The sequence below is a fragment of the Anopheles moucheti genome, chromosome 3 (assembly GCF_943734755.1).
Source record: "Anopheles moucheti chromosome 3, idAnoMoucSN_F20_07, whole genome shotgun sequence".
NCBI classification, from domain to species: domain Eukaryota; kingdom Metazoa; phylum Arthropoda; class Insecta; order Diptera; family Culicidae; genus Anopheles; species Anopheles moucheti.
The window spans coordinates 28,936,660-28,964,316 of NC_069141.1; the positions used below are offsets into that span (position 1 = coordinate 28,936,660).

General features: G+C 44.1%; 1 long non-coding RNA gene across 1 annotated transcript; it reads left to right on the forward strand.

The window, feature by feature from the left end:
* The first annotated feature begins 1,202 nt into the window (after positions 1-1,202).
* Positions 1,203-27,657, forward strand: LOC128304463 (uncharacterized). The gene is made up of 3 exons (XR_008287410.1): positions 1,203-1,586; positions 3,952-4,177; positions 26,934-27,657. It is a non-coding gene; the product is annotated as an uncharacterized LOC128304463 (long non-coding RNA).

Consider the following 27,657-nt stretch of genomic DNA (forward strand, 5'->3'; position numbering starts at 1 on the left):
CTGCGTGAGAGTCGCTCGGAAGTATGTAGTGAGGACGGTAAAGCGGTAAATGATTACTAAACTGCATAATATGGGGTTCAGCATGTATTTTTCGTAGCGATTAAATTGTTTGCTATACGTAATAGTGGTAATGAAAACTAAAAGGAGGTATTGTTTTTTAATCTTACCGTATATCAAAACCTCGAGATTTATCAATACCAATTCTAAAGTTGAATCAATAGAACTTTAAACATACATTGAAAAAAAGCATTTTTACTGAACTACACAACAAATTTCATAATTTATAGGCTTAAAATATAACGAAAGAAAAGGAATATTACAATAAAAATAAATTTTGTTGTTTACCGTATTTGTATATTGTATTTAACTAATACTTGTTTTTGATTTAATTAATTTTAAGACATTATTGCAAAACAAATGTGAATAAGCTCCATTTTGGCGAAGCAATAAGCATAAATTAAATTATTACAATACTTTTTATTCAACGAAAATAAAATCTGATATATTATTAAAAGTACTATAAATGACCTCTTGCGACGGAAAGAACCAAAAGAATTAAAGGAAACAAAATGTCTTAAAATAACTCCTAGCAACAAACACTAACACATATATTTAAAGTACAGAAAATTCGGACACATTAAAGCCTCCAACGACTGAAAGAATTTTATGCGTTTTTTTTTCGGCCATTCTGGATAACCTTACCCCTTTTCCTCCTGCAGCACCTGTTTTCAACCACTTCACCACACGCATACTTTCTCTCTTTCTCTCACTCGACGCCATCCTCTCGTTTCCGGCCGTCTGCACCGACCTTCTCACACCAGCACCAATCATCACCGTCATTCGTCACAAACACACGGTCGCAACACCAGCATCACCAGAACATCTGTGTTAGTACGTGCGTTTCCCGCCATCCCGCACAGTGGCGCTACGCGCGTTCCAAAACAAACGCATGCGCCCCTAACTGCACCCGAATTTCCATCACAACAACCCCACTGGGAAGAGCGCAGACAGAGCATCGAGAGAGCGAAGGAGCGATCCGATGGGAAAAAAACGCTCCCACAACCGTACCGAATGTTGCACGATGCTCTCGCGCTCTCGCCATCTCCCGCGATGCTCGGGCACTCGGGTGCTGCTGTGCAGCATCGCAAAGCGTCGTCCCCCGGTTGGGCACCAGTTCTTGCAGATTCATTCGGTCCGAAAGACGGGTACGGTCTGCGTCGGTTTTGTAGGTGTGTACGCGTCGAGAAAAACCCGCGACCGGTTCCGGCGCGTCATCATCGCACGGTGTCCAGACGAGATTGGCAGCGAAGTTCCCAAAAGGGAGGAAAAAAGAGGAAAATAAAAGCATTTCACCCACACCCGAGCGATAGACGTCAGTCTCATGCAATCTCACTACGGGAGTTGCCTCGAGAAATGGTAAAAGTTACGTGAAGGATTGCGAAATACGGCAATGAACGAAGGAATAGCTAAGAGCGCTTGAAGTACGTGTGAGTTTCCCCACATCTTCAAACAACAGTTCAAACAAACGAATGTTTTGTGGTTTGGTGCGTGAAATTAGTGAAGACGAGTTGTGAGTAGTGAACGAGGTGAGTTGTTGTTTCCCTTTCACACAGCATCCTTGGGCAGCCGTTCACTGCCGAATCGCTCCACGCAGCCACCTTGGAAATAGATCGATCCACAACGATCGGAGTAATTTCCACCGAAAGCGATTAAATACCCGTCGAAGCAGTGGTGGTGCACGCTACGGCAGGTGTCACTGCGCTTTGGCCGTGAGAAAAGTGAGAAATGTACGGGTGATGAACACCCCAACCAAAACACATTTCACCCGAAACGCTCGGTTGTGATGTTTGCTTTCTTCGCCAGCAGGAAGCGTGGGGCGCATGTGGGTGTGCGTGTTTTGTTTGGTGCGAAATAGAATACGGCGCCCCGATGGCTACCGATTGCGAAACAGGTTGGGTAAAGGCGAAGCGCGTTAAGTGAGTGCGGGGAGTGTGCAAGCAATAATGCCCATTCGAGTGGAAAGTTGGAAAGTGAAAACGTGACTCAAAAGGAAAAGCGGAAACGGCACCGGGACGTACCGGAAAACGGCATCTGGCCTGTACGTGTGTACGTGAGTGCGTTTTGTATGTGTGAATGTGTGTGGCCGTTTGTTTGTTAGCATCTCGCTACCGTGTACAGCACTGTATCCGACTTTTTCTTTTCTCGCCTCTTTCATTTCGGAAAAATCAATCGACTGGGCGTTGCAGTACGGTATCTGGTGGAAAATCTTGCCCGAAACAGTCCATCGAGAATATCAAGGAATCCGTAATCACACGGTTTGGGGTGTGAGATTCGCTAGAGCGATTTCCATCAAGGATGCTTTCCGCATGAATGAACATGAAAACCCTTCGAGCGATAATGGGACTGTTGCTAATAAATCACCCTAGTAGCTATTTTCCTCCATCGTCTTGTTTGTGGTGGTTCGATGTGGATTTTCAAAACTCTTTTTCATCGCAAAACTCGATTCTTACCAATCATCCTTTTGGTTTTTCTCAAGGAAAACACCTATGAGTGAAGTCTAGCTTCTTGCGAGAGTTCAGTCTTCAGGTAAATCTCCGCTATCACCCAGCTCCAGATTGTTCCAGACTTCAGACTGCAGGCGTCCTTCCGCTTTCCCACATGATATTCCAATTCTCATCCCTCATTCCAACGTGTTTTCCCACACGTCACATTAGCTCAGCATGATAATTCGAACCCATCTTGCCGGCCCATATTCACGGTACGACAAGACCCTTCGCTGTATATGTATATCGTCTAGCAACGCTCAGTACCGACGACACGCTGTGTGAAATAATTTGCTTCCGGTGGGAAGTGTGTCGGATGTGTTTGAAGCATGGCGATGATTGGCACACGCTCGCCCGGAGTATCAGATTTAACGATCGGTCCATGCGGGGGGTAGTTTTTTTTTGGTATGTGTAAGAACCTCACGGTTGTAAAAGATACGTTACGTTACGGTTTACTATGCGGCAATGTTTGGATGAATGATGGATGATTCAGTTCAGACCGTCTGCCCGGTGAGTTGAAATGCGTAAGCGTGTTCAGTGAGATACTGATGTAATACAGTGCTACCCGGAGGAAACTCACTGTTAATAAAAGAAAATCTCTTGCCGAAGCGTGATAGTGATCGAGCGTGGTGATCAAACTGAGTCTTCGTGCAGCGAAGAGTGACAAGTGATTAAAGCAGAATAATATTACTTCGCAAACAAAAAAACGCACCCGAACCAAACAAAAGCGAAGTTCAAAGGGAACGGATCAGCTAGTGGATGGGGCTAGCCCATCCAGCCCCATTGTTTCTATCGGTTCACAGTCAAACCGAATTCCCGCCATACCCCCTTCGTCAGTACTGTGTCTCGTTACGCGTGTGTATGGGTGCTCACTCCCTTCTGTGAGCCGGTGTGACGAGCGAAAGGATTTATCGCTCAATAAAGAAGGATTAAGGAGGCCTGCACCTGTCCCATCTATCTCACACCCCCCACCCCCCCTCTATCGACGATCGAAACACCGTTGGTGCGGTGGTGTGCGTTGAAAATGGATTAAAAAGCAGTTTTAGAACCGTTCCTTCGGTTTGGGTGGTATCGGCAAGGTGGCTCCTCCTGTATACAGCCGCTGTTCGTGTGTGCGTGTTTTTGACATCGTAAAAATGGAGCTTTCCAAAATGTGGGTTTGAGGTTGTGTGTGTGTGTGTGTGTTTGCTTAAGTGGGAGTGTGATTGGTGAAGCGCCCAAAAGGATCATAAAAATAAGCATTACCTCCGCGTTGAAAAGGATAAACCTCCCCGAAGGGATCATTTTTTACACCCACCCGCACACTTCTACCAACTCACTTGTTTGTCTCTTTCTCTCTTTCTGTCTCTCTCTCTCTCACACACACTCTCTCTATCCATCTTGTTCCTCTTTGATTGCACCTCCGCAGTTCCAGCAGTGCTCAGTGACCAATTGACAAAAGGGTTAACCCGGTCGAGGGAAAACAGCGGCATCATTTGCAGTGCAAAAGCAAGAGAAAGAAAGTGAAAAAGATATAAAGAAAACAAGTAACAGAAGTAATCAAGAGCAAGTGGCGAGTGCGAGACCCCTTCAGTAGCCAGTATCGCATTGCATACTGCTTATCGTCGTGCTAGCGCAGAAAGCAACATAGAAAGGTAAGTGAAACAGAGCTCAATACTGACCTCTCGGGGATGAGTTCTTCCTCTTCAGCACGGTACAAAAACCAATTTCCCTTTTTTCCTCCCCCCAACGCCACCATCCAATTGCTACCGGTTTTGTCAGTTAGGGTCGAGTGGCTAAATTAGCATCCTCACAACATCAAACACGAGTGCGCCACTCGATGTGTCCCATTTGCGCATTTAAGAGAGAAAAGATTGTGACAACAACAGCAAAAAAAACAACCACACACACACACACACACACACACACACACACCAACACAAGCTCAACAAACCCTTGGCTGCCCGCTGGGGTTGTTGACAGTTAAAAGCAAAACCGCAGCCAATGTTTCCGATCCTATCCGATCTTGCCCGTGCCGGTACTGACCGCGGGCTGGTTAAACTTTTGCCGATCCCACCCATTCCGGGTGCGCGTTTTATTTCACTCTGGCTTCATTTCCCATTTTTTGTTACGCCCAAACCCAGAAGCGGATGAGGTGTGTGTTTTTTTTTTTGTATTTGCCGTACAGAGGAAGGGCGGAGAGGAGAGTACGACAAGGTGGCAAAATTTCACTGAGCTTTTTGCGGTTTTTGGCACCGTACCCAGCCTGGTCGGTGTAGCTGTAGCTGACTCGCAGGGCGTTATAATTGGGAAAACTTTACACTTTACACCCAACAGGCAACTGACGGCCACTATACGTACCATCAACGGGATGGATAAATGTTCGATCAAAGTGGCCCGGGATGGGCTTGTGGTGTGAGTGTTGAAAACTGTACTTCGAACCCATGTTCCAAACCATTACACAAACACACAAACACACATGCGCCCAGTTGCAACTCTGCCAATACGTGCCTGGTTTTAGGAAAATGTTTTATGTTTGTGGTAAGAGAAACAAGTGATAGACAAATGAATAAAAATGCACATACACACACAAACATACTCAACCCTCGAAAAAAATAAAAAAACAAACACGGATGTCGATTAAAGCTGGTCAGAATATCAAATTACTTGGATGAACTATTCGTGTAACTTTTGCGCACGGTGGGCCGTGGAAGGCAGAAACGTGCGTTGAAAAGTTTAACATCCATTACGCTGATTGCTTATGGCAGAGATTTTTGTTTTATTCATTTGAAGTGCTTTGGGTTACCTCGCATTTCGGGTTTAAGTGGGACCCGAGTACTGATCCCGAGCTATAAAAAATATTCTGATCGGTTTGTTGCTTTTGTTTTACGTTGTGTGTAAACAAAAATGACAAAAAACAGGGATGTTAGCAAAGGTTTTCATTTTATGGCAATATTGTGTCGCTTTTTGATGCCTACGATTGAATGAGATATTTTTTTAAATATTAAAACTCTAAAGAAATTACATGAAAAAGAAGAGAAGTTTTTACAAATCAAACAACCTAAAAATAAAAGCTTGAAATTTATATTTTATGTTCATTTATGCTATGATATATAATCTTTGAAATACACAGAAAACAGAAAAGATTATGAAAAACTGCACATTAAAAGGTTTACTTATTTATTTTAATGATAATTGAATTTATTCGGGTGATTCGCAGATCCAGCATAAGCTTAGTGTCTTTTCGATATGTACTTAATCTAATAAAACTTAATCTAACAAGAGTGTCTTTTCTTCTCGCCTTAACGATCATGAAACACACACCACATTACAAGCGGTTCACTGCACTTTTCATGGAATCGACAACCCGAATCCGGTGATATGTGGTACTATTGTACAATATTAGCTTCAAGAGTATACATTGTAAGCATGTTTTGGGGGTAAATCAAGTTTATGAAAAAGGGGAAAACAAATATATGTTTTTAAACTACTTTACTTTTTTGTACCAAGAGTAGCTACCAAGCGATAATAGATTTGGGAAATTACGAAGAAAGATCTGAAAAAATCTCAAATAACCTCACTTAAAGTCTGTATGAAGTTTGAAGCTTAAGCAGCAGCAGGATGGAACCAACGTATTTAAGCAGCATTCTTAAATTCACAGAAAAACTGTCTAACTCAATACAACGCTCAGCAACGACCTCCTACATGCTCCAACACACACACACACTAGCGTGCAGGCTTAACTGTCAAGCACAAACTTTTTCAACGTGGCACGTGTTCCGTGGCCGGGGTCCGGACACTTTTTTTGTTCCGTTCCATCCGAACACTTCTCGATTACACATTAACAAAAAGCAGCAGCAACGTCTAAGCGCTACACCGAAAACACCGTCCACCCACCGTGAAAAAGGTGTAGAAAGTGTTCTTTCAAAGCTAAACCTTTGTCAGAAGGCTGCTGTCATCTGGCCGTGCTCGAAACTGTTAACCCGCTGGTTCAGTTTCGATTTCGCTCTGGCCGAAAAGGGTTTTCGTTGAAATTGGTTTCCCAGAAGGAAACTCTATTATTACGCAGAGTGCAACTCTGTTTCGCACACCGCCTTGTGAGTCGCCCTTCTAATCAAAGCCCTACTCAAGGCTAATACAGTAGCGTTTTCTGGGAGGAACAGGCGAGTGAGTGAAAAGTAGACAAAGAGAGAAAGAAAAGGCGAAACGGAGCAGGAGTGGTAAAGAAAGCTCAAGCAAGATCAAGTGATTGTTTGTGACGTCCATAGGACAATTTGTAGGACCTAATCTCTTGCCCAGTCTCTCAACTCCTCAAATTTTCTCCGTGTGAACGTCGTGTGCAAAAGGCGCAATCCGCAGTGGACCGAGCAATTGAAACGGCTTTTCTGTAAAAGTGTGCCCATCATAAAGTGAAGCATCTTTGCAAAGGGGTTCGTTTTTTTTTTGCTTGACGCCATCGCCGGGAGCAGATTGAGCTGTCAAAGCTGCAATGCAAAACCATTCTCAACAGCAGTGCTCGAATCAATCATGCACGAATCCCAACTTTTCAACGGTTGAACAGCGTCTTGAATGACTCAATAGTAAAGGAATGGCCCAGTTTCCGGGCTCGCTTTGTGGCGTGTGTGGTGGGTGGGAAACTTCAAAAGCCCACACCAAACCCACCAAACTTGACTTTTCGGAGTTTCGGCATTTCAGCGCCCGCACACACACACATACGCACGAAGCGGCTGTGTGAGGTGAGACGGCGTCAGATTTTGCGGATGATGGCTGGGAACCGAAATTCAATCGAATCTGTCTGACCCCTGCAACATCATAAAAATCGGTTGAAGCTCTCGAGCCCATCATTGACTTTATGCGCTTCTGTTTCCGATTCAAACACTTCACGCGCCTGAGCCGTGAAGGGGACGACTGCCCGATGTTGGCTTGCTTGCCGGGCCGACTCAACACATCGCTTCAGAATTGATTGACTTTTTCATTCCGTTATCACAATCCCGTAAAGTGGATGCCGTCACGTACGGTGAATGGCGTTGGCGAAGAATTCAAAACCATCGCAGCCCATCGGTTGCGTACGCTTTCCCAATCGCCAGCCACGGTCGAGTGGGCATCGAAAGCGGTGATAGGGAAAACCTTGCTGCTGGGAAACAAATATCGTAAAAGTAAAGAGACAGCTTGAGGAAAAGGTCGTGAAGGCGATGAAAAACCAAAACAAAAAAATCAACACCGGAAGCTTTCCGTTCCTTTCGCTGCTGTCACGCATCATTTCCAATTTATATTTTGCCTTCACCAAGCAACCTTCACCATTCCGGGCGTGTAGCAGCAGGTGTGAGCCTGTACTGCTGGCTGTGTGTGTGCGTGTGCGTGTGCGCTTTTGATTGTATTACAGTGGCCGTAAAACCACATCCAACCTTCCAAAGCACAGCAACGCGTCATATTTCACTTTCGGCACCTTGTCCGGCTGCCGGAGAGAAGCTTTTTTATGGTTTCACATTCCCATCGTAAAGACTACCAATTTCATCGTCATCAGCATCGGTATTAGTGTTTTGCGATGCCACAATCAACGTGCAACACATGGCAACCACCGCGATGCCATTTCCATCATGGTGCAATTCATTACTAGCTTCTGTGGCTTCTGTTGCCACCCGGGGTGCTGCAGCATTTCCAACAATGAGTTTACCAATCTCTCATTTGTTTTCGCTCCATTTCTCCGGTTCTTATATTCCTAGCCTTCTGCTGCATTGTGTTGTAAGGCTGGGTTTTCTTTCATTTTTGCCTCGCTTCTTCCCGTGCTATGAAAAGTGTGGGTTACGTTTAATGGAAAAGTGGAAAATTTGCAACCGCTCACCGCTATTCCGCTTTCGGATGGTTTCTATTTGTTTTGCATGTCGTTTTTTTCAGTGAAGAAACCATTGTTACTCGCTATCATTTTGTACAACTTCTGCGGTAGTCATTATCAGCTGCTATTCAGCATGGCAGCACAACCACTAATAGAAGCTTCCTTTCGCTGTCGACATCATCCCGTGGGGATGTAGCGGTTGATTGGGATGAGACCGGGAACAGGTTTCTAGCAACTTCGGGAACCAGCGGTAGGGGTTGTAGCAAAACAGCAATTAGTGTGGCAACAGGGAAAGTAATGAAAAGTTAACATGAAAAGACTAGAATGGAGGCGACGAGCCACTCTACTCAAGCGATGGAGGCGCCTGGTCGTTGTACTGAGATAATGGAGGCGCATGGTACTTCATGAAAGGTTTAGATAAATTTTGCAACTTTTGACCTTCCTGCAAGATTTTCTCTTGACGTGTCTTGAATTTAATTCTGAGGAGTTAATTTATTCTACTAACCATCAACTCATGGCAGGACTTTCAAAATGAAAAAAAAATACTCAAAAAAACAGTTTAACTCACTGAACATGTGCCGAACAGGGCGATACTAAATGGTTGTTGTAATACAATCACGAACGATTCCATCACGAGGGCCATCACATTCACGGCAAAACGATCGCCACGCTCGTGCCGGTGCTCATTTGGCCATGAATCCGGGCGCTCGTTGCACGTTTGCCACTTTCCGCAACAAAGCTAATTAGTGATTGTTGAATTTTTGATAACATTCACCAGAACACACACACACACACACACACCCGCCCACCCACACAACAGCTGGCGTTCGTTTCTTACCCATAAGCCACAAAGTCTTCCTTAACGGCCACCTGTAAATGTTTAATCGAGTTCCCCGGTACGCTTTTCGGGAAGTTTGTGTGCTTTAACACTCTCAACGTCACGCTGGAGCCCGCCGCATTTTTGGTGACTTTTAGGCTCGGGCGGTTTTTTGGTTGAAAAGGGGCCAAAGCCGAAAACTCGATCTCGTAAGAGTTCCTTCCTTGCCAATGGTTTCGCTCGATTATGTTCTTAAGTTGCGGACAAGAAACTCCTTCGCTCAATATTAGCCCGTCCCTTACGGGGTCGGGCATGGTAAGGGTTTGCTTAGCAGGCGCGAACAAGGTCATTGGAAAGACGATTCGGTAGCTAGCGGAAAGCTTGAAATATTGAAGCATAGCAGTTGGCCACTTTTATGTCGACCCAACCAGCATGACTGGTGGTTCGAGCAAAGTGAAAGAGACACGTTTCGAAGTGCTATAAAATGCGTCCTTAAATTGAAATACTTTGCAGCATCAGTAATTTTAAATAAATCTATTAAACTTTGTTCTGATTTAAGTTTTTAATATGAAATTAATATATTTCCCTCTATACTGAAAAACATTAAGTAAAGTGATGCAAAGTCGAGTTTATTTTAAAATTAATAATGTGGATGTGAAATAATCAAACACATTCTCAACATACCTTGAAAGTAAAAAGGCAACATTATATGGCTACTGATCCTGAACATTTCAAATAGACCTGCCGGAAGTGCCACCATCATCATCCAGTTGTGGTTCGTCATCATGGATTAAAACTGATGGTCTATCGTACAGGCCGCAATGTGACGAGATTTTCGGGTGGTACATTTTCGAAATAATATCTCCACCTTGTCCCATCTACCAGACCGGATAAGCGTGTACACACACCCTGGTGATGATGAGCGTAGCAGAAAAAATGCAACAAAAACCTCCAGCCAAGTGTGGTCAACAGCCAGTCCAGTGTTCTTGTGGACATGAAAAACCTGACCGCCGACCGAAAGAAACGAAAGTCCATTTTTATCTTCATCTACCACCCCATGAGCGGGTGGGCACGTGTGTAGCGTGGTGTAGCTTTACCGTCACTGACGCCCGGTGCAGTGTCTGGGACCGCCGGAGAAGACGGACACCGTCATAAGTTAATCTGTTTTTGTGATGGATTTATGCAGCTCAACCTGCCATACCGGCCACAAACCACACGCCCGGTCGCCGAAAACGTCCGGTGGATCATGATGGTGACGGCGCACGGATCATGTTGCCGTGGATGCTCGAAGATAGATAGTGCTGGTTGATGGTTGATGGAATCCTAGCATATAACGTGCCGGCCGGATGCATACAAGTCCGATGCGCTCCGGCTAAGGTATGCAAGCTGGCGCGTGGTATATCGTATATCATCTGCAACATGATACACAGACCGGCCGGAGCCATCCCATTTGCGGTCTTCAATCTTGCCACCCGAGGTTGGCCTGCTACTGTCAGTGCCAGGCGCAATCGGGCAGAAGAGATATGAGACCCCGGGGTTAGGCTAAGAACGCGCTTGTTGACGATGCTTTTTATGTGCGGGAAAATATTTGCCCACCTCGGGAGGAAATACATCGGAAGTGCATTAGCCATGAGGAACCGTACCTCGGTACCTGCGGGAGCTGCGATGGAACGAGAAAACTTATTTTCGAACGCATCGCGCACGAGCTTAGAGCTTAAGCTGTTTGTTATTTATTGGACTAGAATGAAGAAATTTGAAGCTGAGTCATATATTGAAGCAACTTATGACACCAATTCAATCTGAGTTCGACGAAGTCTTCATATGATACATATGGTCGGGAAATTATTATTTTAATAATATAAATTATTATCACACTTCTACTTCCCAATTACGATTGAGTATGAATATATAACTTGCTAGACTACTAAAGTTTTACGCTTGTATAATTATGCTTTAATTTTGACCATGCAGCAATCGCTGTATTAACCATAATTATGATTTAGATTTCTTTACTTTCTCAAGGAGAAATGCTCAGCAATTCATTTCTTAAGACTTAAAATGAAGGCGAAAATTCAGCTTCCAATGGAAAAAAAAATCTCAACCATCTACAGGATGTACAATGAGTTGTTTATTATCACATTTCACAGTCGAAACGCCCAACCAACCCCATGAAAAAGAACATCCTTCTCCTGACACAGAGCTGAGTTAGGTCTAGCTGTCGGAAATGTCCTTTTCTTCACGCACACTTTTTTTCGGCGACGTTTTTGCTGTGTGTGTGTGTTTTTTTTTATTTCAAATCCTATTGCTGTTTTACTCAAACCGTACATTTCACCAAAGAAAACGAGCAGCCCACCAACTTCAGAATTGATTTAACTACATGATTGCCCTGAGACCTCCCAGTGGAAGAAGCCATTGGAGGGATGTCTTCATTTCGGCCTGGCATTTGCTTTTCCGAGGGCGTTTTTTTTCGTTTTCCGCCATAAGCACCCAGCATATATCCCTGTGTGATTGTGTCTGTGTTTTGGGAAAAGTATATCAAGTGCTTAACACACACACACACACACACGCAAGAAGAAAAAAAATACCCCCATCCCAGCGGAATATACGCACACACACAGCGTTCGTACAAACTTCGCACTCATTTCACCGAGCAATTCGTATGAAGCTGAGCTGTGTAGAGAAATTTAAATTATTCCTCAAAAAAAAAAGGATGCACGCTTACGCTACCTCAGACAATTCTGTCTCGCCGGGTCTACGTGGTTGAAGTGACAGGCGTCCTTCGTGTCCCCGGTTTTTTTTTTTCTCTCTCTCTCTCGCTCTCTCTCTCTCTCTCTCTCTCTCTCTCTCTCTCTCTGAAGCAGTGGCGTGAATACTTCTCGCATGTGAGTTAGAATGTTGATTCGTTACGTTTTGTTGTTGATGTTTCGTATTTTAACGTCCTGCCCTCTACCCGACGTGCCGCTAACCGAGGCCACACATGTATGATGTGGTGGTATACGCGCGTAAAAGCCTGCTGGGGACGGGGAAATAAATAACAAAATAACTCCCGCACGAACAGACCACCCTCCCGCCACCCGTCGGGGAGTTTGTTTTCCTCCCGTCCGGTTGGACAAAATCCACCCGGCCGGTGGAATGCCACCGTCAAGTGATGTGTACGCGCACGTTATGCCCGGTAGGAATTGACGGCATGATGGACCCTCAAAACCCCCATTGGTGCCGACAACTCCAATGGAAAAAAAAAAACATTGTACGGGATGCCTAAGCAGTCGCGGGCATAGAGCCGGGCTCATACGGGTACGAATTATCCACATGGCTTCAAAATTAAATTCATGCGAAATATTTCACCGAAGGGGTTTGATGCGCACCATTGTTCCTATCCGGCAGCAAAATTTTTGTTCGCTCGATGAAAGTGAAACCAGACCAACCCACGTGACGTGAAGTGAGCGGGAAATTAAATTCACCACCATTTGCCTCGTGTCCTTTTCCGCTTCGGGAATTCTTGGAAAAAAGATAACATACCGTACTGGCTTTATGGTATCGGAGTTTATTTGCTTTACACATACTCCACGTGCTCTACGTTCTATGTGTGTGTGTGTTTGAGTGTACTGCGAGAAAAATAAGCTCCTCTCCAATAATGTCATCCCCAGAACCCGACCAGGATTGATTTATGGCCAATGCCGAATGGCAGTTGACTTCCTTTTCACGCTTCACAGGCACTAATCATCGGACATCGATTGCAAATGATTTATTGGGTGAGTTTTGTGCGACTGCCGGCATCACCCATTCCCACGTTTCCTCGCTTACATGCGGCAGGAATATGAAATGACAAACTAGAAAGCAGAAAGTTTTACCTTCCGCGACGAAGGATGCCGCAAATCAATGAAGCGTAAACCACAAACGCAGCTGGATTTCCACGCAGCGAGTTCGGTTTGGTGGGGGGAGTCTGGGGCATTTGCCGATGGTTTCACTAATTAACTGCCAACAAAAACACACGACCCTTCCCCCGACCCTTATCAGGTGTGTTGTGTTTGACGTAAGTTCACGAACGCCGATTATGGGTTGTAGTAGATGAAATGGAAATGATTCGACGTGTATCCAACTCCACCTACCTTTTAATGGGCTTCAATTCCAGAGTACTTGAATTTGCTGGAAATTAAATTACAACAGCAGCGTTGTTATTTTGTTTCCTTTGCTATCAACAAATGATGTTTTTTTTTTGGATTAAGCCGTATTTTGAAATCATTTCTCTCAGAATGCTTTAAGCGGTTTTTTTTCAGAAATAGATCAATCCAGTTCCAGCAAGTGTAGAATTTTTTCTTTCGTAGTAATCAACATGAAACAGCACCCTAAAAAGGTCTTGTGTTCGTTTTGTTGTAAATAAAGAAGTCAACGACAATGTTGGCCAGTAACGATGGCCACACCCACACCCGCAACGGCGCAAGATCGATTACTGTAATATTTGTTTGATGGCCATCGGGCTAATTGTTTTACTACCCATTATTTTGGGGGAATTTCGATGCGCAGCGAACTTACACTTCCGGGCCCCCGGTATGCTTTAATGCGTGTATCGAATCCAGGCAACCTTGGCAAAACTTCTAACGACTCTGTAGCACGCCCAAGCACTGGAACGTACTTGTGCTTTCTCCATCTGGCATAAGGTATAGTTGCCACGTATACGTCGTCGAAACATGTCGATGGTGAAAGTTTTCCCTATAGTTTCTTTTCTGCTACTAGATACGATTTCCTGCCCGGAACAATGTTAAGACGATCGAGCGGTCAACCAGGAGAGGGAACGCTTGTGTTAACCGGATTCCGTAACGGATGAAGAAGTTGCCGTACCATGGGATGTGGTAGTTTGAGGTTGCTCGCCAGGAAATAGTGATGTGTACGAGCATGTTTGCGGTAACCGAAGCTTTCCCTCTACGATAAAGCTTTTTACGATGGAAGATGTGATAATGTTTCATGCATAAATTTAGTACGTACATTCCCGTGAGGGAGCGTTGGTATGGCGGTTGCTTTTAGATTTTAGAAAATGTTTGTCAAGGTGGTAAAATTGCAAGGTTTTTGGCTTGCTTTTATTATCAATTTTTTCCCGGCATTTGAATAGCATGAGTGTAATGTGTGCTTTTAATGTTTGGTTTTACCAGAACTAATCATACGCTACACCCTAATATATAAAACCCGATTAATTATGAATAAAGAATATTTCTTTAAGCATAATTCAACTGAACGCTCTCTACTATTGATTGTATTGAGATGTAAATTTATCTAAAATCAATATCTGCTACTTCAAAAAGCTTTTTTTATGCTGTTTGACAGCTGAAGTTTACTGATCTGATCTGAACAACTAAAAAATATATGCAAATGATGGGGCAATTTAAATAGAAGGTTATTTTAATTGTTGCAAAAGCTAACTAATCTAGCGAATTAATAACTCTCCTACAGTCTTTTCTTTTGGCAGAAGATTAGTTTACGTGAGTTGATCAAACCAGCTGGCCGCCGTTGAAGTCACTCATGCGAACGTGCCTAGCTATTTGTGAAAAATATGCATAAATTCATACACAACCAAAACTTCGCTTGCTGTTTGAAGGGGTAACTTTATTTGGAACGGTATCAGTTTTCAACAGACCCATTGAAATAGCGTACTGGATTTATGTTAAAATTATATCCTCCCACATAAACACCGCCTCCCGATGACGGTGGTAAATCATTTTGATGGTGCATCAAAACTGCTACGCACGTTCGAACAACTCCAACCCTGGAAAATGGAGAAATTTTCTGCAAAACAGGCACTTACACAATCAACTTTCCATTCATACCCGTACGAGCACACCGACACCGAGGAATGCTGCATGAAACCATATTAGAGCGATTGGAAAAGTTACAGCACAACCTTTCGCCTCAAACCGACAGCTAGACATCTCGGAACGCATCGGAACCAAACGACGACTCGGTGGGTGTTTCTTCTTTTTTGGGGTGGCTGTGTGTGTGTGTGTGTACCAGGAAAACTTTCTGTCGAATCTCACTTCACGGAGAGCCCGGAGAGAAGTGCAAACTTTTTCATTAAAAGCCTTTACCGCCACCCGAACCCGGGATTGTGGTAAGCGCGTGCCGTAAAGAGCACTCCGTCGCGTATATTCTCCGTTCACGCGCGAGTGTTAGCTTCACCGCCAAACGGAACGTTGGAAAACAGTGTGCAAATATTATCATATTACTTCATCGTTTCGAGATTTCCCGTAAGTGTACTCAGCACTTCCTCATAACCCACTCACCGTTCGGGCCGGCTCACTCAAGCGGCTAGGCCGTTTGCTAGCGCTGTGTTCCGGATAGGATGCGCCGCTGTCCGGGCAAGTTGCAATCGGGTTGAAAACTTTTCTTCCCGTACGTTGCGGATTGTGGGACCACCCAAAGTTCGGTTGTGGAGAGTGCTTAAGTGTTCATCATCAGTAAAACTAAAATCCATTTCCGATCCGTCCGCACCCTCCCGGTGTGGTTCGATTTCGCTCACATGCGAACATCCCGCAGTACGAGATGCCAGCATCTTTATCGGTAATGATTTCCACCATTTGCCGTGCCGGAGCTTTCGCGTGTGGCCATAAAATCGATTCCGAAATGGGAATTCATTACTGGGAAATTGTACGCAACATGATCGGACGATGATCGGTAGAACACTAACGGGGAGATGCACGATAATGTGAAACATTCCGTGCTGTATAGACAACTGCTCGTTGGAAGCCTGTCAATTAAGTGCCCGAAACGGGCACATGCGAGCATCAATGATGGCAAATGGAGTTGGAGGGAGCTAGATCGGAACCGGTGCGCCAGTGGATGAAGGCAATGATCAAGAGTGCTCAATTTTGACTACAATTTGACTACCTCGGAAAAATAAAACGCAATACCACCGAACCACACCCCACCTAACGCATCATCCACGAAGCGGCCTCATGCAACGATGACGTTGATGAAGATACTGATGACAATGGTAATTGCAGCTATTATCGCCATCGTTTGAAAACGCTGCTCACAGCCACGGTTCGTCCATCTTCGATCGGGCCCGGGACAGTTCGCACACTGGATGAGCGACATTCGACCCCACCGGTTTGCCATTTCCATTTGCGCTGGTAACGATCGAAAATTTATATAAAATCATGCGCTCGTTAGAGAAATGTAATTTCTTCGAAAACGGTTCAAACGGATATTCCTCCTAGCGTTGAGCGCAAAGGGCGAGTTTGACCAAGCGAGGAAAATCGCATTTAACTTCCATTTCGCATCATCAGCGGCAACTTCGCAAATGAGAACTGTTAGCCACACAAACTTGTCCACCATCACACCTACCACGGGCCACCCGATTCCCACCTCACCCAATCCTTCTCATTACAACCCCTAATCGAATCCGGATGTGCGCAGTGTGCACCTGCTTCCGTCCTCGCATTTTCGCTCTGGTTGTGGCAGTGTAACGGCTGTAAACTAAACTTCGTTACTTTCCCCCATTCACCAAACCACCCATCACTCGTTACTCACCCAACCCAGCTTTACGGTGAAAAACCGAGGTAACGAATTGATTTGCTTTCGTTACACGCTTCAAAAGCGGAGATCGATTGGTTTTTGTAGCCCGCGGTTAAATTAATGATGGTCGTGGAAATTGAGATAACCGTGGTGACTGCTCCGTTAGTGTGTGTGCCTTTGGGGCTTTCGGGAGGGTGGGGGAGAGCAGGGGCGTGTGGCGAAGGAAACTTTTTCCATCGAACCGACACCGGCACTCATAATGACCGGTTCTACCGGTTGATGTGTTGCGGGCGGTTCATTTTACGGTGGTTAGCACATAAAAATTAGCCATTTTTATAGATTACTCAAGCGGGATTACGGGACGGGCATGGGGCATCGTAAAATAAAAAAAGGTGGTCATTTGGTTTAACTTCTTTCTTCCATTTTTTCTTCTTTTTTTGTAACTCCAAAAACCATCATCCTTGATTGAGCCTCGAACGAGCCATTTTGATGCGATTCTGAAGGTTTTGCTTAGCCTCAGTGGGATGTTTTATTATTCCGCTTCTGATCGATTTAACTTTCACGAATCCGAACACCATTATCAGTCCGCCTGGACCGCCAATATCCGATGGACCCATCATAAAAATGGCAGCGGCACATACTAAACCGGTGATGATCAGTTTTGTGCGCGCGTACGATTGATGCGCTTTCACACGCTTTAAACCAACCGAAGTGATGCAGGGGTTTAATAGAAAAAAAGTTATTTATATTCATTAAATAAGAGAAAGCGATCGAAGCGAGGAATAAAAATGGCTGTCAGCCTATTTGCCGTTTTTATGAATCATTGATAAATAATCATTAATATGTATTTGAATGGCAATTTGCAGCCATTTTTTAAACGCCCGTTTTATTCGCCATTTCGATTTGCTTCCACTGATACAATTTCCCATTCAAATGGCAGAGAACGAATGGGCACGTGAACACGTGAACAATGTTTTCAAACACAATCGGTTTAGCGGTAATAACAAAGCTGATTAAATTTATTTATTTATAAATAAATCGCACAGTTCCACGCGCAAACATTACTTTTCATGGTTGGTTCAATGAATATCAATAAAATGAGCAATGAAACTTAACGTGAATAATGTAGATTTAAATTAAATTATGCCACATAATGGCGCGTGTTGCTCTAGAGGATTTCTAATTAATCCGATGTCTATTTGCAAGTTTGTCTAATATGACTAGAGTTTAATAAAGGAAACTTCATGAAGGTAGGGCGTCATGAAACCCCAAACTTAGAGAGCTTTACTATAAATTGTGTTAAGTGTTGTTAAACCGTGACTGTTTATAGTTTTTATCTCCGCTTAACTTTGAATATTTTTACATCAGACGCTACCGATCACTTCAGTTAGACGGACGTTGCATTGTGAATAATGATTAGTCATACAAGAACGTGCTTAATTATTTATTTATTATTTTTTTAATAACATAACTTATATTAAAGACATTTTCTGAGAGGTTAGACTTTATTTCGCTGGAGACTAAAATTGAGATGATTATTCCTTCGTCGAAGTTAATTAAAATAAATCTTTATGTTATAATTTCCAAAGGAATTTCTTTGTCTATGTGATTAATAATTCTATATAAATCATTTTGCATACCCTTTGGCTACCTACAAGTCCTCCAATATTTCACAAATGTTGATAAACAGCTGTATTTATATTGAATGTGATTTAACGAAGATTAATTTGACTCGATCAGTCTTAGTCTCAGAGTCTGTTCAAATTATAGCGTAGCTTACCTTACCGATCGCTTACAAATAAAACAATTGAATAACAAATTCAGGGAAATAGAATTCACGTTTCAAAACAACTACCATCGTTGCCAATTTATCGACAATATCGACAATTTATACTAAGCAGCAGATCCTGTAATTTGTTGTGTATTAAAGTTTAGTAATTTTCATTATTTATGAAAAACCCAAATGAATGATTGATTTCATGAAAAGTAGTTTACGATATTGGAAGAATTTTCAATGTGAATGTCTCGTTGAGGTGGATTCGTAATGATTGTTATTTTTTCGAATGTTCACATTTATTAGGGTAGGGCCCAATTTATGTTGCTTCCAAATGCAGAAAATTACCTCTGTTCCATATCACTCACCCTTAGATAATACAGTCAGATAGTCTCCGTCCTCTCAGTGTGCAGCATAATTTTATAAAGTGAGGAAAACAAAAAAAAATCCTCTATCTGGCAAGCAGAGTGCAAAATAAACTTTCCAATGTACGATCGGTACGCTCGTTATCGGACCTCTTACCGCAAAGCGAGAAAATGAGGACGTGCAAATGCTCTTCCATACACCAAATCCACTCCGAATACACACCGGAATCAGCAAGCAAATAACGAGCTTTAGTGAGCTTTCCTGCTGTCCCGGGCACCGATTATCGGCCAGGCATCTCGGACAGACACGAAAACCCACCCCGGAAGAAAAAAACACCATACGCTCCCCCTAGACGATCGCAACGGGGGTTGTTGGTGGAAGTTGGGGTTTTTTTGGCAACGGGCAATATTATCGATCGATTTGCGACTGGTTTGTCCAAATAGGGTGGCGAATTTTATCCGCAATAGGGCAGCACCAGAAGCATCAAAGCACCGGTCTTACCGATGTCTACACATCGCAATCATCTTTGCCAGCACTACACCCATCGGACGGTGCAGCAGCTGCAATGCTCTCTATCAATTCGTCGTTGCGAAAGACAAATATGAACGGCAATAGAAGATGGTGCTGGTGGGTCCGATGTTCTGGAACCGTACTGGGGAAGGGTGGGCTCCGGAAGCAACCGGAAGCAATAACCTACCGAATCCCGCCCAGAATTCTTTCAGCCCTTTTGTATTTATTTCACTGCGGCCCGAGTAACCCGGACGGGTGCATGGTTGTGATGTGGTTTTCCGGAAGTTGGTACGACGCCACTACAAGGAATGCATTCGTTCTGACATGGAATTCCCCTTTTGCTAGCCACGAGCTGTCGCTCCCTTTCTCTCTTACCCTGTGTGTGTTTGTGAGGGCTTCAGAGTTGCATCCGATCCGGCACTGCTGCTGACGATGTCTAGCCGGCTGGCGTCTCGGGGCACCGTGTGTTGCACAGCCCGTCCGCAATGTGATACGACGCAGAACCACATCCGTCTGCTCCGTGGTCGAATGGTGCCAAAGTGCCGAACTCAATAACATAACAATTTCCATACAAATTGTCGAAACGTGAAGTAATGTACGGTAAATAGACGGCGGCTCTATTATGACATAAGCGCAAAAGTGGGAGCACTTTGCGCGAGCACCGGGAAAGAACCTGGCACTGGTACGTGGACGTTACCATCGTTTGCCGAGGGAGAAGGGAACAATAATGGAAGCTGAAGGAACACCGAACAGACAGCGGAAACAATACGTGCAAATGTCGAAGAGAACGCGTTGCAGGGACACCGGGAATATGTATCTTAATGCTGATAGAATTTCCACTGAATTCTTTCCTCCGCGACACGACTGTACGACTTTTTTCCCGATGAGTTGAGCGCGATATTGATATTGATCGACATCCAATCAACTCACTTTAAGGCATAAAAAGCATCCCTTACCCGTTTACGTCGCCCCAAGGTTGCTTGAATGGGAATGGGCTTTGAGTAGGTTTGAGTATAATGTATTTTCACTTGACGACAAAAAAAGATGAGTAAGAAAATTCGTTTTTTTTTGTATTTCACAAAACAGAAACCCCACACAGCTCGTGGATTGTTCGTCCTTTTCTTAAAGATTTCAACGCACTCGTTTGAAGGTGCCATTTTGTGCCAACTTTACCATTTCCACAACCGTACCCACAGCGCCCCGTTCGCGCACAGCGGCTTCAATTTCAAGCCGTTATGGGTTTCTACTTCCGCACCAAATGACGGTGGCACCGGATGGGCACAATTTTGGATGACTGCTTCCATCTCTCTATTATTGTTTCTTTCACCGAAATGAGGCACAAAGGCAAAGAAACCGACACGAGAAAGGCTTGAAAGGGTACGGTTTTACCGGTTTTATGCACCATTCCTGGTCCATTTTAGGTTGCAGTGGAAAATGGTAGAAAATGGTGCCACGTGTTGTTTTTAACGAAACATTTCCGCACAGTTTGTAGAGAAGTTGATTTTTTAAAATACTTCTTCTAATGGAAAGGTAAGCTTCTGGTAAGCTAGCTTTAAAAGTGGACACAAGAAAGGAAAATTGAAGATAAGCAAATTGGTGTTGTTGCACAAATAAAAGACAAAAAAAGTTTAAAAGTAATCGTAGCTTGAGGGAAAGACATGATTAAATTGGAGTTTTTCAATAAAACCATTTTTGTAAATTAAAAAAGAGATCACGTTGATTTAATGTTTTAATTTATTTTCGAGTCCATTTTGATTATAATTTCTTTGTTTAATCATTTATTAATTTATGTTTTATTTATTATTTAATTTAAATTAATTTAATCAAGTCTTCGAATATTCTTGCATAGCAAGGAAAACCCGTAGGAAAATTAAATCAAATCTAATCAAAACATTTCCTCAACCACACACCAAAGCACCAATTGAATGGATGAAGCATCCATCCGCGAAAAGCCAGCGCAGCAAAAACGCCAAAAGCCACGGGCACACACACACACCCAGCGGCCAGGTGTGCCGCGGTTGCTCTTATATCTCTCTCGTGCTGTTAAATCAAAATTTTAACCTAAGCATAACATGCAATTTCCAACTTGTACTATGGCACCCCGGCATTCCGGCAGGGCCCCAGCCATGTTATTTGCCAAATCCTTTCTGCACTGTACCGGCGTACAAGTCAGCACAAGAATGTGTGTACCCGCTCTGTGCCCGTGTGCTCGGAGGAAATTCCGCCATTGTATGCTAATGTGCGTGTGTGTGTGTGTGTGAGTGTATTTCGCGAAGAGTTTCAAGGTGCGGCAATCAGTATGAATCACGTCACGGTACGCCACCAGCACATGGTGAGGGAAAACATAATCCTACCCATCCAGATGAGGCAGAGCAGAATGGAAATCTGGTGGAAAATCACATGGCAAAGACATTCCCCGGATAACGACTGGCGGTACGAAGAGACACCGGTTCCGTCCTACCGACCGTGACGGAGTGTCCTCACGTCGGGTTATCGTCCTGTTTGGTGGGTTTTTTTTTCTTTCTTTCACTTGATACTTTTTGCGCCATGTCGTTTTTTTGTTTTCATTCTCTCACGCCACTCGTCCACAGCAAACCTTTCGCGTGAGTGTCCCAAACATCCACGTGTGTATGTGTGTGTGTCTGTGAAAACGGGGGGAAAACTCTGTCGTCTCCCGGGTTAGAACATCAGTCTTTTCTTCTATTTTTCGGTGAACATGGCACATTTTTCCACCACGGATTTCAAACGCCACCAAAACCCCAGCGTCACCCATTTCCGCACGTGTTGATTTCTAACGAGACGAAAGATCCTCACAGCATCCTCACCTTCTGGTTTGGCAGGGTAGTGGCATTTTTTCTTCTGCACTCTATGCAATTCTATCACCGTGACGGCTGTTTGATGCCCACTCTCATCGTTTTGGGTCGCTGACTAAAAGATGAAGCCTTCAACAAGGAACGTCCATTTTCTTTTTGTGCATTTTTTACACCCACTAACACACACACCGGCGAGCATTACCATTTGCACCAACGTGCGCGATTTGCTGTGCTGTGCATCGTTGCTTGCCTCATGCCCAGCTTTCGCCCCTTTACTTTCCATCTGATGCACCTTTGGGGCAATGCGAAGGAAAATGGAAGGTTCATTTTTTTCTCTACTCCATCTAGTATGCACTGCTGCCAAAATGATGCGAAACATTTTTCACATTTTTCGTACTGCCATCGAGGTATGGTTTGCCTTTTTAAGCGAATAAAATACCGACGAATGCACCTGCCGCCATGGTGAGATCGCAGCAACGATCCCACATCCCATTAACTCAGGTTGGCAAGCAGGTGGAAACATTCCGGGTGTGCTATTCATCGACGCAGTGTGTCTCTCAGTGTGTGGCTGTGTGAGCGCGCATTTGCTTGACGAGAAGATTATCTCGCTATTAATAAGAGAAAAGGTATTCATACTTCCATTCACCCATTTACCGGAAACGACAGCACCCTCAGAGTTATGCGAAAAAGGCCACAGATTCTAGCAAGAAGATGCAAGACGAGCGTGACGGTGTGTGGACACGCTGGAAATGCTCTGACAGCGCAAAAAGAAAACAGACATCATGCAGCAGTGGTGCCAGTGTAAGGATGAACTTTGCACTCGTTACGATGACATTCTCGCTAGTGTACGGTGAATATCGTGTGCTGTGGAAATCGCTTTTGGTGAACACTCGCAATGAAGCTGTTGAGCGGGTTGAGTATACATCTTGGTACGGATAACCGTGGAGTCAAGTGTCAAATAGCGGCGATTGTGATGAAGTAATAGACACGTCTGTGTGGTTGGTTGAAGCATCGAATGCAGGGCATTAAAATATATGTCTACTAAAGATCTGTACAATTCTTTCGAAAGGGTCAGCATTTGTTGGTGTGCAAGCGGAGGCGGAGAACATTTAAGTCAAAGTATTCTCTTAAACTTGATGCAAAACCCTTTTTTATCTAGTAAGTGATCAGCTTAATGCATCACAAGACTCTTCTATCACGTTGATTCTTCTCAGACCATGGGCGCGATAGTACAAAAAAAACTAACGGAATGAGATCAAAGGAATGATGATTTTAGAAATTTCATTCGTGTCATTTATATGTACACGAAATTATCTTCAACCGCATTCAGATTTCTCTACGCCAAGTACATGTTGAGAATAAAAATTCGGGGGTCTATCAAGGAATTTCATTGAATTTCCTTTATTAAGCCGAACAATACAGTCTTTTCTTGAGTCACGTGAAAAATGCGTGCCAGAGATATTCACGTAACGTAATAATTTATATTTTTAAGTTTAATTCAACAATTCGATTAAAATTTTAACATAAACCATGTTTGTAGTATAAAAATTTAACATAATTTTTGGGGAGATTTGAAATTTAACAAATAAAAATTAAATTCCCCATACAACATTACACGAACTGTCGAAATTTTCAGATTTCCGTATCTTGAATTCGCGTAACTCTACAAAAAAGCTGTAATTTAATTTAACATTAATGTTACTTGAATTTATACACAACAAATCATGACTATACTGTCAGAACATAGGCAAAATGTTTGGCTATTGCATCAATCTATTAAATTGAGGGTTTTATAAAATAGAAAATATTGCGTTTAGGAGGACTAAGGACGTAAACCGTAAGCTATCGTGCACATTAGAACCTCATAACGCATATTTTGGACAATTGGGCATTGAATGCACGGTATGGTAAACTAAGAAAGTGACCTCTGTATAGCTTATTAGAAATATAAAACTACCCAGGACTTTAACAAAATTAACAACCAAAAACATTTTTTTTGCGTGTTAAGTTCGACCACGTATAAACCAAAACACCGTTTCGACTACAACTGGGATCGTATTAACTAAAGAATAGCTGTATCAAATGGCATACACTTCTTGCTTCCCGTTTAATTAAACGAATGGAAACAGTTCTTATTTTCTGTACTAAATTTAACTTCTCTAACTTTTGCCACTAAATTGCAAGTTCCTTTCGAGTGTTTTCTTTTAACTCATTTTTCATGTCAGAATGGGTGTATAAGTCCTCAGTTTCAGTGCGATCGATTTCATCCAATCCAAGCGCTCGGTGCTACCATGCACAACATACATGTTTAATGTAATCCCCCACGTGCTCAGTAACCTGGCAGACACACATCCACTCGTCGCACACGAGTTGCACGTGCGTTTTTCTCCCCCGTTTTCCAGAGAGAAATTCCCATTCGCTCGACCGGGTTTTATCGTTTACATTCTATGCTCGATCGTCTGCTCTTGACGTTTGGGCAACGATACTTCTGCCCGAAGCCATCATCACCCTGAAGCGATTCGATGCTGCGGAGTGTGCAGGAAAAAAAGCAACCTCCCGACTAGATTTCAAGCAAGCAACCTGCCACTTGTGCGCGTTATGTTGCGACAGTAGTGAGGGGATTCTTTTTTCCTTACTTCACTTCTGGACACTGCACACAGCAGTTGATTGCCGGTGCACCTTTGCGCATCGCATCATACTATCGTTCGCTTTCGAGATTTGTGGGTGCACACCTGGTTTCCCCCCTCTGCACCTGGACAGTGGAAGCAACTCGTTCGGATGTCACCAGCATGGGCCACATACGCATAACGACCAACGCTTTCGGTACCAACATACGGGATGGATGCAAATAGGTGGATCGGTGTTCGGGCGACCCACATGTCACGCGCACTCAAACACACACTCTCGCCCAGTGTTTCCGTACCCGGTGCCCGGTACCCGAACACGGCGAGATGCAAATGTCGATAATGGGATTGCGTGATTAAGTCAGCGTATCCTGGTGATAAGGTAGAAGCCCGTGCCCTCTAAGTTCTCATTTCAGGTTGATCTCCTTATGTGTCGCTAGCTCTCCCCGTTTCCCCGGCCGGCTGGGGATGGGGTTGGACAATAATGTTTGCAAAGGAAGAAGGTAAAATTACGGTCGCACACAGATTTACGGTGGGTTCGTAAGAATCTCATGTTCCGGACAGCTCGACGGGCGTTACCATGTTGCAGTGCTGCCCGGTGCAAGTGTTCCTACCTAATGCGGATAGTGCTGCATGGGGCAGAAATTTCGTATTAAAGTTAACTCAATTAACGGGCCCACCCATGTTTGCAGTGTGGTCTCGGATGTGAAGAGGTGATTAAGAGTAAGCCGGTTCGCTGTAATGAGTTCTGCCGAGCTTAACTAAGGGATCACAGAGAGAGAGAAAGAGAATGAAAAGTGGGCCCTTCCCCTGGCAGGCAGACTCGAGATTCAAGTGTAGATAATTGTGTGAAATTAATGAGAATTTCCAGCAAACCATCTAGACCCCGGTTTCGCTGCAACGCTTTCTTGCAATAATTTATTCATTTCCATAACAATTTGGTAACTCCCTACCAACAGCGACCGTTGGACCCTTCCACACAAAGCATTGTTGCGCAAAGTAACCCAATTTCAATGCAAATACCATTATTCACATCCGATTGATTATTTATTGCACCGTTCTTAATAACAATTACCGATTGGTGCATACATATATGTTGTGCCCCATATCGATTACAGACGTGCAAGACTCGCCTTTGGTGCATAGACACTGCAACGCGCCCACCACCATGTGGTGGGATACATTTTTTCCTGCCACCAGCGGAGGTCAAATGCGTTAAATCCTACCGTTACGGTGTGCAACAATTTCGACCCACCCGAAACCCGACGCGCACCGTAAATGGGACTTTGCTCCCTATAATCCTATTATCGATGCACTGTAACTAATGTGGATAGAACATTGTGCGATGGTAAATAGCGCACGGGAGAATTTATCGCCGGGGCTGTGTTTGTGATTCAATGAACGAAAGGTCACATTATCAAACATTTCCAGCGGGAGAAAGAGGATTCGGTCCCGTGAAAATCGATTCTCCAAATAGCTCGAGTGCTTGCTCCAAACGGGCAGGTAATTATCCTGCTGACACAAAAGCTTCCCAAAGCGCGTCGAGTATGGATGTGTGAGAAAGTTTGCTATTGATCAGAGCAACCACTGCTCAATCGGATACACTAGAAATGGTGAAATTCTTCCAAACAAACAGAATAGTTTCGTACCGAACTCAAAAGACACAGTTTCCCATCGTTTGACATTGACAATCCACAAAAACAATTAATGCGACTCGCAGAAAAAATAACATTTCGCCTACTAGATCCCCCAAAAAGCAGTGGCGTAAGCTGTCAGGCAGTGTAAATAAATTCGACCCTAATCGAGTTTTCGGACAAAGATGGAATGCTTCCCCCTAATTTCATGCTTGCCAATTCCAGCTTTTGCGACATATTCCCCCCATTTTGCCACTGGATCGATCTTTTTTCGGTGACCTGAAAAAGTTTGCAACGTGTTTTTGTCTGTTTTTTTTTTTATTTTTGTTCAATTTCCGTGTTGGCCAGGGTGTTAAAATTGCCGCAAAAAGATCGTCTCGAATGGTGCTTTCCTAGAGAAACGCGACTACCTCCCCCCCAGGGAGGGTGGGTGGTCTTCCTGATGTTGTCCTACTTCCCATTTATTTCCCTTTTTGTGACACAATATTTATTTATATCTCGTGATTTCTCTTCTCCATCTCTTCTTCTTCACAGCGCCGTGCGACCGCTTCGTGTGGAGCTCGACCTCATTCTGGAGTGATGTGCCACTTGAAGCGAACTCCACCACGCAGGCACGGGTGTTGACGGGGAGTCACCCTCGGCGAAAAAAAAAAAACAACCCCCGAACAAATTGTCACCAGCTGGCAGCCTGAAACAATTCTCACCGGCTTGGCACCATTTCCGGGACGGCTTCTTGACACGGTACAGCCGAGCCCGTTTGCAGTCCATTCGCAAAGACCTGGGTGGAATGTCGTCGGGTGGTGGCTGCCGACCATTCCACGCTCTTCGGCGACCCGCGCCACGCTTCAAGTGGCATCGGAATTAAACACCAAAGAAGGAGTAAAAAAAACTGGCCACGGCCCGGTAGTTCCGGTTCATCACGTTCGGCGGTTGTGTGTGGTGTGGTGTTCGTGTTTTATGCACGCGCCTCTAATTGCCTGGTGGTGCTTGGTGGGTGACGTGATTGGACGGGAGTGTACGAATTAAAATCACTTTATTGCTGGGGCGGGAAACGCAGCGAGAAAACTGTGAACCCGGCGTACGTGCCCATCCATAAGTTCAGTGTCCGAGTGGCGGGTGGGCGACTCTGTGTGTGTGTGTGATGTGGGGGCCATCAAACGTGAATCAAAACACACGGTGCGAACGTGTCTGAAGGATCGCGTCCTGGTGTGCAAATTGGTCCCATTCGCAACCCACCGGAAATGTCATTCATAATTAC